Raw genomic sequence first — 15,296 nt, 5'->3', positions numbered from 1 at the left:
CAAATATTGAATGATAGATGGTGTTCAGCATCAATGCCCAATCAGCGATGATGCCTCATTTCAGTACGTTGTGGCAGTGTAATAGGCACATAGATAACACAACCAAAAACTCGTAAATGTATAATGTTCGGTTGGTTCCCAAACCCGAGTTGTACTGAGAAGTATTAATGGTTGATAACATATCTCAACCGAATTAATAATGCATCATGTAAAGTTTACATGTCCCCATGTAGAAAACTGGCAATTTCGTTTTCATGAGCAGAGCGTTGGTAATCAATTTCATCCGCTTAATAAATGCTTCTGCTAAACCATTATAAGTATGGACATAAGGAACTTCTGGTCTTTATTAAATAGTCTGTGAACTGAGACTCTTATGTCCTTTATTATGGTTAAATTGAGGCACTGCGGCACTTCAAACTTACGGTACTCATCAAGGAATTTCATGTCCTGATCTTGAGGATCTAGGGACTTCATGTTTGATCTTTTTGCATGATGGAACTTCGGGTCCAATCATTTTATGTGATGAGGATCAAGAAACTGCAGGTGCTGATCTAATCAAGGAACTCTGGGTCCTTGTTATACTCATCGTAACAAAAGATAAGTACAATAAATAAATTAAAGCAATAGGCGGTAATTCCAGCCATAGTAAATAAATTGAACAATAAATAAATTAAAGCTTGTGACAAGGGCTTTAATTCAGCACCATTCACATAAATCAAAACTTAAAGCAGTAGGCGGTAAAACCGTCCATGATAAATAAATTGCTTTAAAGTAAATAGAACTTGTGACATGGGCTTTAAACCAACACCATGCACATAAATAAATATATACATATTTTCTTCTTTCTTTTCAGATGGTGTAACACCATCAAAAAAACCTTTACCTTTATTATTATTTTTCTTATTCATTCACATGCTACAACATTCCAAAAACTTTTGGTTTTATTTCTTTTATTTTACATGGTGCAACGCACCTTTCTAAATCATTGGCCCCATTTCCCCTTTTCTTTGTCTATCTCTACCAGTCTCGAAATCCAGTACCAGCTGGGTTGTTGTGGGGGTTACACAAAACCAATTCAATCCAAAAAGGCTACCAGAGACTGGCGTTGTTCTTGCATGGCCCAAAGAACATGGCATCGCAAAGCAAGAACCTCTCCATATAGACATAGATGACAGTGAGGTTGACGAAGGCACAAGAGAGGGAAGCCTGTGTGGAGTCAGTCATGCCATCACCGTCTCAGACAATTGAGGATTCATGGAGGTCCTCGAGATCCATTGAGAACGACACGATCTGGGTTTCCAAGTCTAATGAGATTCTTCTGGATCTCTGAAAACCAGTTGTCAGGTACGAGTTTTCTTATCTCGTGACGACTTCAGGTCGTTGGAAATTTCAATTCGCATCGGAAATCGGTGGGGCGTTTCTGGCGCGGTGGGAGAAACGAAAATGGACATACCTTTGCTTGTTTTGCTGCACCTTTGTTTGTCTGTAAGATCTCTCCATCTTTCTTGTCCACGAGAGAAAAAATAGATTGCAGGTCTAGCAGGGATAAGGATTAGCACATCAATAGTTAGAGTGATAAAAGAAAAGTGATAAAAGAAAGGTTGATGGATTTTTGTGACAAGATGATCTTCTCTGTTTGACATGTCTGGCTTGCCGTCTCTACTCTGTGAGATTTTAGCTGACCGAGGTGAGAGGTAGATAATGCTTCACCGGATTTATGGTGTTGTGCTTTCCACTGACATGAGAGCTTTTCGTGCTGATAACGTGTTGTGAAATCGACTGTGGGTGCAGTGGAATAAATGAAACAAGACACAAAATTTACGAGGTTCCTCTACAGTTAGTGTGACTGGAGTACGTCCTCGGGGCAGCAGTGGTGCTTTCATTATAATTTGAAATAATAGGAGTACAAAGATAACTCTCTTTATATCTCCCTCTCATCTTCCTCATCTTCCTCTTCTTTCCTCTCTCTCTCTCTTACTTCCTTTTCCTTCTTTTCTCCCGTGAACCCCTAATCCCTTCATCTCCTCTTCTTCCTTTATATAAACAAAAAAAAAAAGACTATTCACTTTACAAATTTTCCACAAATAAATAGTGAAAATACTATGTATAAATAGTAACAAACTATTCATGTGGACCATCCACATAATATTTACAACACTTACAACCTAAAAAATGGTTTTTAAAAAAAAAAGTTAATTTCAGTTTACTATTCTGAAGTTTTTTGATTTTCAACCTTTATATCAAGTTTTTTTTGTTCCAGTCTGGAATCTAAAGTTCTAATTTTGGGATACTTTCGTACATCTGTTAAGTTTTCTGTCAAAAATGACGTGATACCCATATAAACAATAATAAGACACCACGTGTCAATATAAGTCCACGTGGATATTTTATTTTTTTTAAATAAAAAATAAAAATTGCCATCTCCATCCCTCTTCCCCCACACCCACACCCTCCTACTCCTATTTAATTTACCAAAACCCACTTCCTTCTGTAAAATCCCCCAAAACCCACCTTCAAATGCGTCCTCTTCACCCTCGCCCTCCTACTCCAAGTCCATTTCCCAACCTCCACTTCCGACACCCACCTTAAAAAATCATGTGGTTTGTCTCAAGATTATACCATTTCTACTTCCATGAAGCTCCAATTCGAACCCACAGCCACCCACAACCTTGACTCGGTACTGAGTCTGTTCAGAGCTCACGGGCTGACTCGGAGCCACATCAAAAAGCTATACCAAACGTCCGGGTTGCTTTTGGCTGATTTCGACAGTGGAATCGGACCCAATTTGGAGTTGTTTAAGGCATTCGAGGTTATCGAGTTCTGAGTCATCGATCGGAGGTCCAGATCGAACACCCGGACCCACCAACGACGCCGTATCCTCCCGTTCTCGCTCTTCCAATCTTTGTCGCTGCTCATCCTGACGTCGGAGCCGGAACCGCTGCTGATGGTGCTGCTCTTCCGTCTTCGGTTTCGCCTGCGGCGGAGTTTTTGGGTTTAGAGGATTTGATGGGATTGGGAAGTGGAGTAAGAGGGTGAGGGTGAAGAGGACAAATCTGGAGGTGGGTTTTGGTCTGGGCATGGTTTTGGGGATTCTACAGAGGGAAGTCGGGTTTTGGGAAATTAGAGAGAAAGGGTACGGGGATGTGGTGGGAGGTGGAAGACAATTTTCTTTTTAATTTTTTTTAATATCCACGTGGACTTATATTAACACGTGAGTCTATTTGGGGGCCACGTCATCAGGTAACAGAGACTCTGAAGGAAAACTTAACGGTTGTAGGTTGTAAGAAAGTGTCTCAAAATTAAGACTTTAGATATCAGATTAGGACGAAAAAACTTGATGTATAAAATTTTGAAAAAAAAAAAAAACTTCAAAATAGTAAACTAAGATTAACAAAAAAAAACAAAAAAGTGATATTATACCCTCTCAATGTCTTATCTTCTCACCTTATTTTTTATTAAAATTTTTAATGACTAAGTTATCTTCTTATAAAATAACATATAAGGACAGTAAAAAATGATGACAGTAAAAAATGAACACTCGTCGCATCGTCGTTTTATTGTCTCCTCCAAGCTCTCTCACTCTTTTGCAAAACTCCAACCTCAGCATGTTATTGTGATCAAGGCTATAAGACCGACTGGAGTGAGGGTCATGTTTCTGTTACTTTGTGACGGTGAATGGTGAGGAGAGAGAGGAAGGGGATGAGGCATTTGGAGGGAAGGCGATTATTGTGGATTGACATGCCATTGCCGTTGCCAAACCCGCTAGCTAGGCGATAGTCCCATGTTGATTAGAAGTATATTGTAATCTGTCAAAGGATGTGATAATTGTAATCTTGTGTATTCGATATAGATGGGAACTCAGTATCCCAGTAGGACTCTTGTAATTCAAACTAATTATTTATACCGATGAATGCAACAATGAAAGCCAACCCTTCCATCATATTTGGAAATATTATTCAAAGAAGTGAAAATAGAATGGAGAACATATTGCTGGAGAAGGAAATCAAGCATTAATATGATAGGATCTGAGCTTTAAGTGGCCAGTACAGATGGAATAGGAGGCCAATGAGTAAGGTGTTGGGGGTAATGGTACTTTGGGAAGGTGGGTGGGAAAATAATATGGATTTCCTTTACTTTTGATAACGAGTGAGAATATAAGATGGGTAGGAAAATAAAATATTGAGATGGGGAAAAAGAGATGGATGGACAAAATCCTTGTCATGCCCTCTATATTTAAGAAAAAAATAAATTAAATTAACAGAGTGAAGAACTACATGATATTTGATTTTGGTACCGTTTGGTACGTGGGACGAGACGGAACGGGACGAGCAGTTCCGTCCCATGTTTGGTGCGCCTAAAAATTATGGAACGGGTTGTCCCATGGGACGAAATTTGGCTGATTTTTCGTTCCACCTCTTCCCCCTGGAACGACCCGTTCCACATCTGTGGAACACAAATTTATAACATTTTATGACAAAATTTCTCCTTATCTTTTTCAATATTTACATCATCTGTTTCGTCATGTCCCGTCTCGTCTCGTCCCGTTCCGTCCCATCCCGTCCCGTCCCGTTTCATCCCGTTTGCATATCAAACGTACCTTTGAGAACCACAATAAGGAAAGAAAAAAAAACTATTATAAGAAAAATAAAAAGAATCCACCACTTTTGGTCCGTCGGTGTGTCGTGACATGTAAAATTGCATGAAGTGGGAGACAAACAAGACAGAAAGTGGGAAAAAGAAGAAAAATGACTACTTGATTGTGAGATTATTTTGTTTCTTCTGCACGAAAAGAATCTTTTGTATTGGAAAACACAGAATACTACTGTTAAACACTAAGAAAATTATGAGAGCATATCCTATACATAAAGCCCACGTTATTTAGTTTGTGTTTTCATGCGTTAGATATAAAAATTTACAGTACATGAAGAAGGTGTTGAGAGTTTTGACCTTCATCAGATTTGATCTTTATTTTCTTTTATTTGACCATTGTGGAGCTTTTAACCTAGTTCTTATCGACTGGTATGCAAAATTAAGAAGTGGGGTTACTGGATTGGAAGGTTCATCAACAGGGTTTACTGCGGATGGGAAAGACGATGAAGAAAGGAAGACAACCTGGGGATTTTTTTTTTATCTTCCTTCATTCTTTGTTTTTTATTTTGTCGGTGCACATTATTCTTTTTTTAATTCTTTTTTTCTTCTTCTGTTTTTCTTTAGTATTCTCCTTTTTTTCTTTTTTTTCTTTTTCATTTTAACATCAATTATTTTGTTGAAAAATATTAATTTTTTTATTATAGTCCAAAGTATTATTTAATGCACAGATTAATCCGAGAAAGCGTCAAACGTCCGACTAATTTAATCAGTACTATCCAATGACTATTTATCCTACCTGACTGAAATAGTCAGTATAGTCTGAGCTGTCAAACGAGGCCTAAGATTTTGCAGTGGAAAGTACAGAAGATCCTAACGAAATAACTTATATGTCATAGGGTACACTCAAAGTTACCACTTACATAAAGTGACGGATCTAGGATTCGAACATTGGGAGAGCCCTAGTGTTAAAGTTTAAGTTTTTTTAATAGAAACAGAGAGCGAAGAGTGCAAAAAAAAAAAAAAAAATATTCACTGAGGTATTTCGTTGAACACTTTTTGAACTTGTTGTCATCAGTTGAACTATGTTGTGCACATACCAACATATATCGATATATGTCGAAGCAATCTGACGAGTGCTACCGAGACAATTTGTTGAGTGCTCTGGACGCAACTTGTCAATTGCTGCCGAAATATGTTTTGCAAACATTATATCAAATACTTGTTGGGCATAAAAAAAAATCCATACTAAACATTCTAAGAGACCTCGAAGGATATGTATATTTTTTCGGATGGTCCTAAGACCACCTAGTCTCAACGTATATTTGCTACTGCTAGTAAATGTCCCTAATGACTTGTAAAATTGTGCAATGTTTCACATAAGAAGAATCTCTGTCATTAATGGATTAAATAGTAAGATCAGGTGCTACTGCTAGTCAAGTCTGTTAAAGTACAACTCCAGCCCATTAAGGGCAGCCCAAGATCAGGTGCAAAGAAACTAAATTATTCTAGAAGATTCTATCCTGGGATTTTGCTAGAGAATTCTAGCAATGGCCGATGCATGCATATAAAAATAGGTAAATTACATAGTAACCTTTCAGGTTTAAGATCTATTACAATTCCATACAATATCTTTAAAACATTTCACTTTCATACATCACGTACTATTTTATTTCAAAATAATACAACCGTTACATTTTTCATCTATTGATCCGTTAAGTGCTGACGTGGTTGCCACATTTGTGCCACGTGGCTGCCAAATATGTATCACGTGGCAAAAATAATATATATTTAAAAAAAAACCTAAATCTTCTAACCCAAACAAAAAAAAAAAAAAGAGAAAAACCACCCCTGTGAACCCCCCCCCCCACCCAAGAACCAGATACCCAGAAAGGAAACCCCCCCTTCACGAACCAGAAACCCAGAAAGAAAACCCCCCAAGGGACCCTCCTCCCTCCCCCACGACCCACCTCGCCCAGAAACCTACATCCCTCCCTCTGCACCCACCATCTTCCCTCCTCTACCACACCCCCCACTCTCCTCTACACACCCACCCCTCACTTCTTAAATCATCATCCATTCCTCCCCCCTCACGAACCTGGCGATGACGTCGTACACGGGATCCGTTTATTTTTTTATTTTCCCCGAGTTGGTGGTAAGGGAGTCGAGGGAACAAGATGAAGATGGGGGAGAAGAGAGGGGAAGAGGAGGGGGGAAACGAACTGAAAGGTTATTTTTTTTTTTCTGGGTTGCAGTGGGAAGAAGATGAAGATGGGGGAGAAGACAGGAGCAGGATGAAGATGAGGGGTGGGGAAGACGAACTGAAGGGCTTTTTTTTTCTTTTTTTATTTCTGGGTTGCAGAGGGAAGAAGATGAAGATGAGGGAGAAGAGAGGAGGAGGAGGGTGGGATAAGGTTTCTGGGTTTGGGGGTTGCGGGGAAAAGAGAGTTGGAAGAGGGGGGATAAGTTTTTTTTTTATTTATTTTTTATATTTTATTTTAGAAGATTCAAGTTTTTTTTTTTAAAAAAATTGAAAAATTATTATATTTGCCATGTGACACATTTGGCAGCCATGTGGCACAAATGTGGCAGCCACGTCAGCACTTAATAGATCAATGGATGGAAAATGTAACGGTTGTATTATTTTGAAATAAAATAGTACGTGAGGTATGAAAGTGAAATGTTTTAAATATGTTGTATGGGGTTGTAATAAACCTTAAACCTGAAGGGCTACTATGTAATTTACCCTATAAAAATCTAAGATAAAATAGCTCTTTGTAAAGAACTACAAGACTAGATAAATGTGTGGCTAATATGAAAGCCCAAGTCGGTTGGGCACTTAAGGAGGTCGGTTGAGCACATCTATAAATATGGGAATGCATAGTCTCTGGATCCTCTTGAACAACTAACACGGTTCGTTGGAGTTTGATCTAACATCTACAATTATTATAACTTTTAAAGGTGTCTCCTGTTTATAGCTGTTGGATCAAAATTCAATCCGTGTTAATGGGTCAGGAGGATCTAGATGAATTGCCTTGGGGAGGATCCAATTTTATAAATATGGGCCTGGTGTTATAAGCTTGTAATCAAGTAAGAAACCAAGAAAAACTAAGAAAGACTAAGAAAGAAGTAGAGTTCTGTACTCTAAGGGGGCGTTTGTTTATCCTCATTAAGTGAGATTGGATTGGACTAGTTGTTAGTCCAATACTGTGTTTATTTCGTGCTGGGATGCACCAGACTATCTTGGACTACACTAATTTCAGGGATTAAGCTAGATTGACTTAAAATAGGTTGAACTAGACTAATTTAGTGAAACATTTGTTGCAGTGGACAAAGGGATGTGATAATAAAAGTAATTAATTTTTTTAAAATTATAAAATCCAAAAAACAAAAAAGTAAAATAAATCATTCTGGTATCTTCCTGCCAACTCCTTCACAGCCCACAAATCTTCCATGAAAACCAACATCACAGCCCCAACTCCATTAAAAAAAATCAGAACTAACAACTCCTTAATCATAGCTCCAACTCCTCCGTCGCAGCCACAACCAATAAAAACTCCTTCATCGCAGCCCTTCCATTAATTGGGCTAATTCCAAAAATGTGAAATCAATTTAAGTGGACCTTGGATTTTGAGGTGCATGAGAAGGAGGACGAGTAAGTGAGGGTTCCATCAGCAAGTCAGTGGCCTCTGGCCAGAGTAGTTCCAAAAAAAAGGGCAACCTATGCCCACGACAGTTGGTGGGGGTGGGTATGTGGATCTTGTTGGAGGAGAAAGAGGCAAAATAGGGCAGAGAAGAAAGACGGAAGAGGCGCGGGAAGGGGTCTGGGACTTAGACGAGAGTGCAGAGAAAGAAAGTGGTTTTAGCGGGGGCTCTTGCTAAGAACTTCTCGTGAGTTCGTTAGTCAATGCGAGTCCCCTCTAGTCTCGTTAAACTTGGCCCCACACTATGTAACAAACATTGGACTACATTAATAGGTAGTTCAGTCTAATCCACTTAGGGTGCGTTTGTTGCACCAGACTGTCTCGGACTGGACTAGATTCAGGGATTAAGCTGGACTGGCTTAGACTAGACTAAGCTGGACTAGCTTAGTGAAGCGTTTGGTGCAGTGTCGGACTAAAAAACAGGATAATTAATAACTATAATATTATATTATATAATACAAATCTAATAATATTTTATTATTAATTCAATAATATTTTATAATACACATCCAAAGTACACAGCCAGACACTCCACTGCTCTCTCTGGAGAGTTCTTCCCTTTTCTTCCTCTTGTTTCGTCCCCCATCACTTCTTTTCTCCGTATTTTTTCCTGCAAGACAACAGCCTTCAAATCATTTTTCTTGCAAATCGTCCCCCGTGCTACTCTCCCCTCCCTCTCTGTCTCTCTATTTCTCTTTGTCCCAAAGCTATGACTTTTCCTTTTTTTTTCTTTCCTTTTTTTTTTCTTTAGATTTTTAGGGTTTTCAGAACCCAAAAGAAAAACAATCATGCTTCTAATTTGATTTATACTTTGACTCACAAATTCAACATAACAATTTAATTGTGTAATGCATGAAACAAAAAAAAAAAAAAAAAAATATATATATATATATATATCGGAAGGAAAATATAAACATAGGGGGTTCATGCATCATGGGGAATGTTTTCATGCTTCATGGTTGTTTCAATTATCTTACTTTATTTTAAGCGTACCTGATTGGCAGAAAATAACAAAAGCTTTTGAATTTGTAGATGATCCTTCTCATAAAGCCGGAATTGTATCTCCAATGTGTTGTATCATGTTCAACACAAAAAATTAAATTGAATTAATAGCATGTAGATCAATTCAATAAAATAAGAATTAATAATAAAAAAAGAATGATTAAAACGTAATACTCCTCAGATTGAAGATCAAACTTTCTTTAGCGCAGCGTCAAGAGCGTGCTGATAACGTGTTGTAGGCATAATTTACTGAAGAATTATGGGGGTCAGAAAGAGAGATGGGTGCAGCGTAGATAAAGAGAAGAGAGAGAGATGTGTAATTGTGGGTATGTGTTATTCCACCCCATTGTGCCTTTATTTATATTAGTAAGATAGGTAAAAACCTTTCCTTTTAGGATTACAACATTTAATGGGTAATCTACTCCTAATAGGAATATAAGAGATATTCTAAGATATACTAGAATTTACACAATCACATTCATAATCTAATATGACTGCAACAATTCTCTAATAAGAAAAAAAAATTATCTTGACTCAGCCATCTAATGGTTTAAAACTTTGCTCACTCAATGGCCTAGATTGCACCGGTTGATAGTGTAATTTTAGGTCCAAACAATACTATATTTGAAACTTTGGGTTCCAATTAAAAGTATGAACACAAAACTTCAATGAAGAAGGATCTCGACGTCGGGGTAGTCCAAAAACTCAGAGATTCAAATTGAATGTCGATGGATCTGACGAGATTTCGCCTGGAAACTTGTCGGTTTGTTGTCAGAGATGAATGGGTTCAACAAGGAAAGACGGCCGCAGATCGTCAATGGTAAGGATCATCGTTGGCTTTACTAGGCGGCGACCTAGTGAGGTTTGGGAAGACGACGTTAAACTTCATTGTTTTAGAGGTCCCTGTGCTCAGCTGTGGGAGCTCGGCTCCTCGAATTGGTGGCGTGGTGGCTCGGCACGACTTATGGCTTCAAGCCGTGGCATAAGCAGCTCGGCTTAGTGAGAGCTCAAGGCATCCGGTGCAAGTTTTAGAGTTTTTTTTTCTTGTTTGTTCATTTTCATTTCTTATATCACATAGATACAATTTGCCACAATTATAACATTAATGATAATAAAATTGTGAACAATAGTTGGAGTAGAATATATATTTGGATAAGGGAAAATTAGGGTTCATGCTCAATAGTGAATGTTTCATGCAATCAGATCGAAAAAAATATTTATCGACAATTAAGATTGTGTTTTAGAAGAACCTGGATTGCGATAATAGATCTTGTGAATTTGTTTGTAGCATAGTTTTCTTAGCGCGGCATCAGGAGCATGCTGATAACATCTTGTGGCCTATTATTTTAGGGATGTGCCAAAGAGAGAGAAAGAGAATTGAGGAATTTATGGGATATGTTTTCCATTGTCTGTGCTTTTATTTATAGTAAACCATGAGAAGAGAGAAACTTGCTCTCCAAGTAATACAAATCATAATAGGAAAGAATCAATGTCACAAGATTATCAAATCATAATAGGAATTTATGGGATATGTTTTCCATTGCCTGTGCTTTAGTTATGGTTGTTGCAGTCCTATTAGATTAGAAATGCGATTGTGTAAATCCTAGTGTATCTAGGGATATCTTGGAATATTCTCTAGTGTTAGATATTATCATGTTAGAGTTGTAATCATATTAGGGTAAGGAATTAACCTTCTCTTCTACTATAAATAAAGGCACAATGGGGTGGAATAGAACACACCTCATAATTACACATCTCTCTCTTCTCTCTCTATGTCGCACCCCCTACAACACGTTATCAACACGTTTTTGACACTGCGCTAAAGAGAGTTTATTCTTCAATCAGGGGAGTACTACGTTTTAATCAGTCTCTTTATGATTATTTTATTATTTTAAAAAATTGATCTACAATGACCATGAAGCATGAAAATATTCCCCACGATTCATGAACCCCCTATATTTATATTTTCCTTTCAATTATATGTATTGCATATGTGTTCATATATTTTGTCAATATATATATATATATATTTGTTCATACAATACGCAATTATGCTATGCGGAATTATTTGTGAGTCAAAGCATCGAAATAAATTAGAAGCAATTAGGGTTTGAAAAAGTGTCGGAAAAAAAAAATCCCAGATTTTTTTTTGTGCCGCTAAACCTCGACTTCGAGCCACTCTGAGCCAATGATGTGTTATGCCAAGCCTGAAGTTTGGGTATGCGATATGGCAACCCTTTGGGCTTTGTGCTAAAATTGGACCAGGCCTGCGCTTAGGTCCTTGATGCTTGGGCTTCACGTCCCGCGATCTGTTCTAGAAAACAGCAACCATTGCTGAACTTTTCTAGATTTGGCCTACTTCTTAGAAGCCAGCAATAGATGGGCTTGTCCCGTGTTAACCAGAAACCAGTGAAAGAGGCTTCCTTTGCACCACTGGCCCGCTGACTTGCAGTCAGGTTAGGCTCTGCCCCTTTCCCTGGCCTGCTAACTTGCACTTAGGTTGGGCTTTGCACCATTGGCGTTGCTGGGCTCTGCTCCTTTCCCTGGCTCGCTGACTTGCAGTCAGGTTGGGCTGCTTTGTAGCCATGTTTCTGAGGCCCAACAACTACAGGGACTTGACCCGGGACTTTGCAGCCAGCCCAAGTGTGCTGGGTTATGTCATTCTATGTTTGTTTTTTTTTTTTCGACCCGATGCCATGTATTGGCATCCCCACTTCATAACCATACCTACATAATTTTTGGTACGTTTTTGGTTAATGCTAATTAAGCTATAATTCACTTGTCACTTGGCCCGCAGCCAATTGAATCTAATAAGACCCGAATGTCATTATTTTGCTTCCACGATCGACCCTATATGGTCTAATCTATTGAATTAATTAAAAGTGACCAGCAGTCCATTAATTTGACAAGACATGCAAAATTATTGGCCTTAAGCCCACTTTTGGACATTAACTTGCTCTTGAGGCAGCCATGTAGAGAACAAAATTTTACTAAATTATCGGATCTGATTATTACCACAAAATGTGAGAGAAAGGTATAGACCCTGCTTCGGCTGAAGTCTATTGAATGGTATAAACCCAATTCCGCTGGAGTCTACCAAATGGCTCAACCAAGTTCAGTCAAAGCCTACTGAATGGTGATGCTTTGCTTCTGAAGGGATGCACCGAAGGGCATGCTCTGCTTCGGCAAAGGCATACTGAACATACCCTTCCAGCCTGGGCTGGAGCCTACCGGACCCATGTCTGGGTCTGTCTCTCGCACAATCCAATTTCGAGTTTGTTTTTACAACATATGGTAGAATCAGAGCCTGCCAAGGTGTGGCATTATGCCTGAAGTGTGATCCTTGGCACTAAGACCTAAAACTTCAAGAATAAGGAATAATATTTCCAAACCTTAACCCTGTAGAATCTACTTCCCTCTCGATGGAATAGATCATTGGTTATGCACCTGTTCATGCCCCTACCAATGTTGTTGAGGAGTACCATTCTAGTAGTCAATATTTGAAACTAATTTGCTCCACCAAACATCGTTGGAAGAGTAAAATTTTGACATGGATGGCCTTGTTGGCCTAATCCCTTTAGTAAACCATTTACTTTGTGAACATTTCTTTACGTTCTTGGATTCTAGTTTGGTGTTTGCTTTAGTTATGGATAATCTTATTGATATTGTTGTCAAATATGAGTTAATTGAATCATGTTTCTTGTATACATCTAACCAAATTCAATTAAACAGTGAGGTACGAATGTGGGAAATTTAGTTGTCTGGATGAATGCGATACTACGCACACTAACTTTATACCTAAATCACATCTCTAGCAATGACTTAAGGTCCATCCAACCTGATTAAGAGCATTGGCACGCTCCTCGTTGTATAAATGGTACTAAATTTCCATTTAAGAGACCTTATATTCTCACAGTTCCAGAAGAACGTCATTGAGTTTTAACGATATTTGAGACGACAATGATCATGAATAAAACCACTGAAGAAAATAGAGTGGAATATCTTTGCACCACCTCCAAAAATAAGCCTGAAGTTTTGCAACTGGAAACACGCCATATGTGGTCGGCCTGGAACCGGGTGATTAGAGCAGTTTACTTGCTTTGGCACGACCTTTTGGGACACTTAAGTCTAACAATGATGATACGACGCATCAACTTACCCGAAGTAAGGATCTCATGCCTACAAGCACACTTTACCAAGCCTGCTCGTTGAAAATTGATTTCCTAAATCATCATTCGCAAATAGACGAAATCACCTTTTAACAGTGGATTCAAGGGAATATATGTGGACTAAGCCAACCAAAATGCAGACCATATAAATACTTATGGTATTGGTTGATGAATTGACAAACTGGTCACATGTTTGATCCTAAACTTTCGGCAGCCCATGTGAATCACTCGATTTGTTTGAGTATTGAAGAAGTTATGAACGTTTAAAGTTTACCTAGTTTCCAGCGAGTTTTCCAGTTTTCCCTCAGACCAATCACCTTTCAGGCTATTTTCCGACCATCTTCCAAATAGGTATAATCTTGTTATACAGTTTCCTATCTTCATTTTGATTAAGAAATGATTGAGTTACGAAGCTTTAAAATTACTCAAACTTCCGGCCAAGAGTTCCGGGACACTTAATAGAGTTTTTAACGGAAGGACCAAAATCATGGATGGTGGACAATCTCAGAGACCATTTCTATTGATTTGAAATCTTAGGGATCATTTTTATTGATCATGCAAATCTCATGGACCATTTTGTATAACCAACACAATTCGGGATTTAGAAATTGTTGATCCTCATGGAATGAGGAGATATCGCAAGTCAGTTGACTTTTTATTTTTTTCCCCTTAAATTTGGCATAAAGGGGAGGGTTTTATCCCTTATTTTCTTTTTTTTCTTTGTCAACTCGTCCCTTAATTTCCTTGATTGATTATTCTTTTAACTTGTTTCCCCTTAATTTCTACGTAGTTAATGAATTTGGCATAAAGGGGAAGGGGGTTCGTTGCTATAAATAGAGAAGGGAATCCATCATTCAAGGCCCCTTTCAAATCAACACACAAATTGCCCTGCGCAAAGGTTCTCAACAACCCTGAGATTTTTTCCTCTTCCCCTTTCTTCTCACCAACATATCTTCGGTTTGGATAGACAGCACTAGAGCCGTAGAATCAGCCGACCGAAGAGGACTTCCAGTTTGGATAGACAACACTGCTTCGAAGTTGACTGGTTATTTATTAACCAAGTCTCAGTCAACAAGGATTTCTAAGTCCTTGTTGGTAGAGGTCATCTCATCAGCCTTCTCGGTGAAGTGAGGTGTTACTAGGTTACTAGGCTTGGCACATTGAAAACCAAGTTTTATGATTGGATATTCACAAGTACATTTTAGAGTTCGGCATTCTGACGGCCGAACCACATTTACAATCAAGACATTTATCTCTTTCGAGTATTTGTGTTTGTACAGTCTGGTACCAATTCGGCGTACTTATACTTTCACAAATATAATTACCGAGACAGAACCTGGTGTCGACGATTTGTGAGCTTCGAAGAAACTAGCAGCCTTGTCTTCAAGCTTTAGAACCCGAAGGTAAAGACGTGTAGCGCGCCCAACGCCACATCAACATATTTTACTCCCCGGCCGAACTCGGCCAAGAGTTAGCATGCCCCACACACAACCGAATGACGTAGTTAGCTTATTAGTTAATTGGCCTGTGCGCCACGTAGGCTTGGTAGTTTTTAGGGTCAATATTTTTGGCACACTTGGTGGGACACAGTGCTAAAACTACGAAGTTCATGACCATTGAAAGACGGTCAGTAAAAAAGAAAACAATCATGGGTAAGTCAACGACTAATCTTCCACCTATAGTCCAAAGCCCAGGACACGATGGCTTGTCATAGGCATAAAATCCTCCTACTGCCGTGACACCTGAAGCCATAAGTACAACACATCGAGAAAAGGAAATTAATGTCGGCGGTTAGACTCGTGATGTAGAAATCCCGATCAAAATGACAAAAGGT

The 15,296-nt window shown here is 38.7% G+C and overlaps 1 long non-coding RNA gene across 1 annotated transcript; it reads right to left on the bottom strand.

Annotated features, from left to right (window-relative positions):
- Window positions 1-806: 806 nt before the first annotated feature.
- LOC126632078 (uncharacterized) lies at window positions 807-1,992 on the bottom strand. Its single transcript, XR_007626567.1, has 2 exons — window positions 1,454-1,992; window positions 807-1,326 (listed from the first exon to the last, which is right to left on the bottom strand). It is a non-coding gene; the product is annotated as an uncharacterized LOC126632078 (long non-coding RNA).
- Window positions 1,993-15,296: the final 13,304 nt, after the last annotated feature.

This window comes from Malus sylvestris, chromosome 1, assembly GCF_916048215.2.
Source record: "Malus sylvestris chromosome 1, drMalSylv7.2, whole genome shotgun sequence".
NCBI classification, from domain to species: domain Eukaryota; kingdom Viridiplantae; phylum Streptophyta; class Magnoliopsida; order Rosales; family Rosaceae; genus Malus; species Malus sylvestris.
The sequence above is the reverse complement of the archived record's forward strand: the minus strand, read 5'-3'. Positions and strand labels throughout refer to the sequence as shown.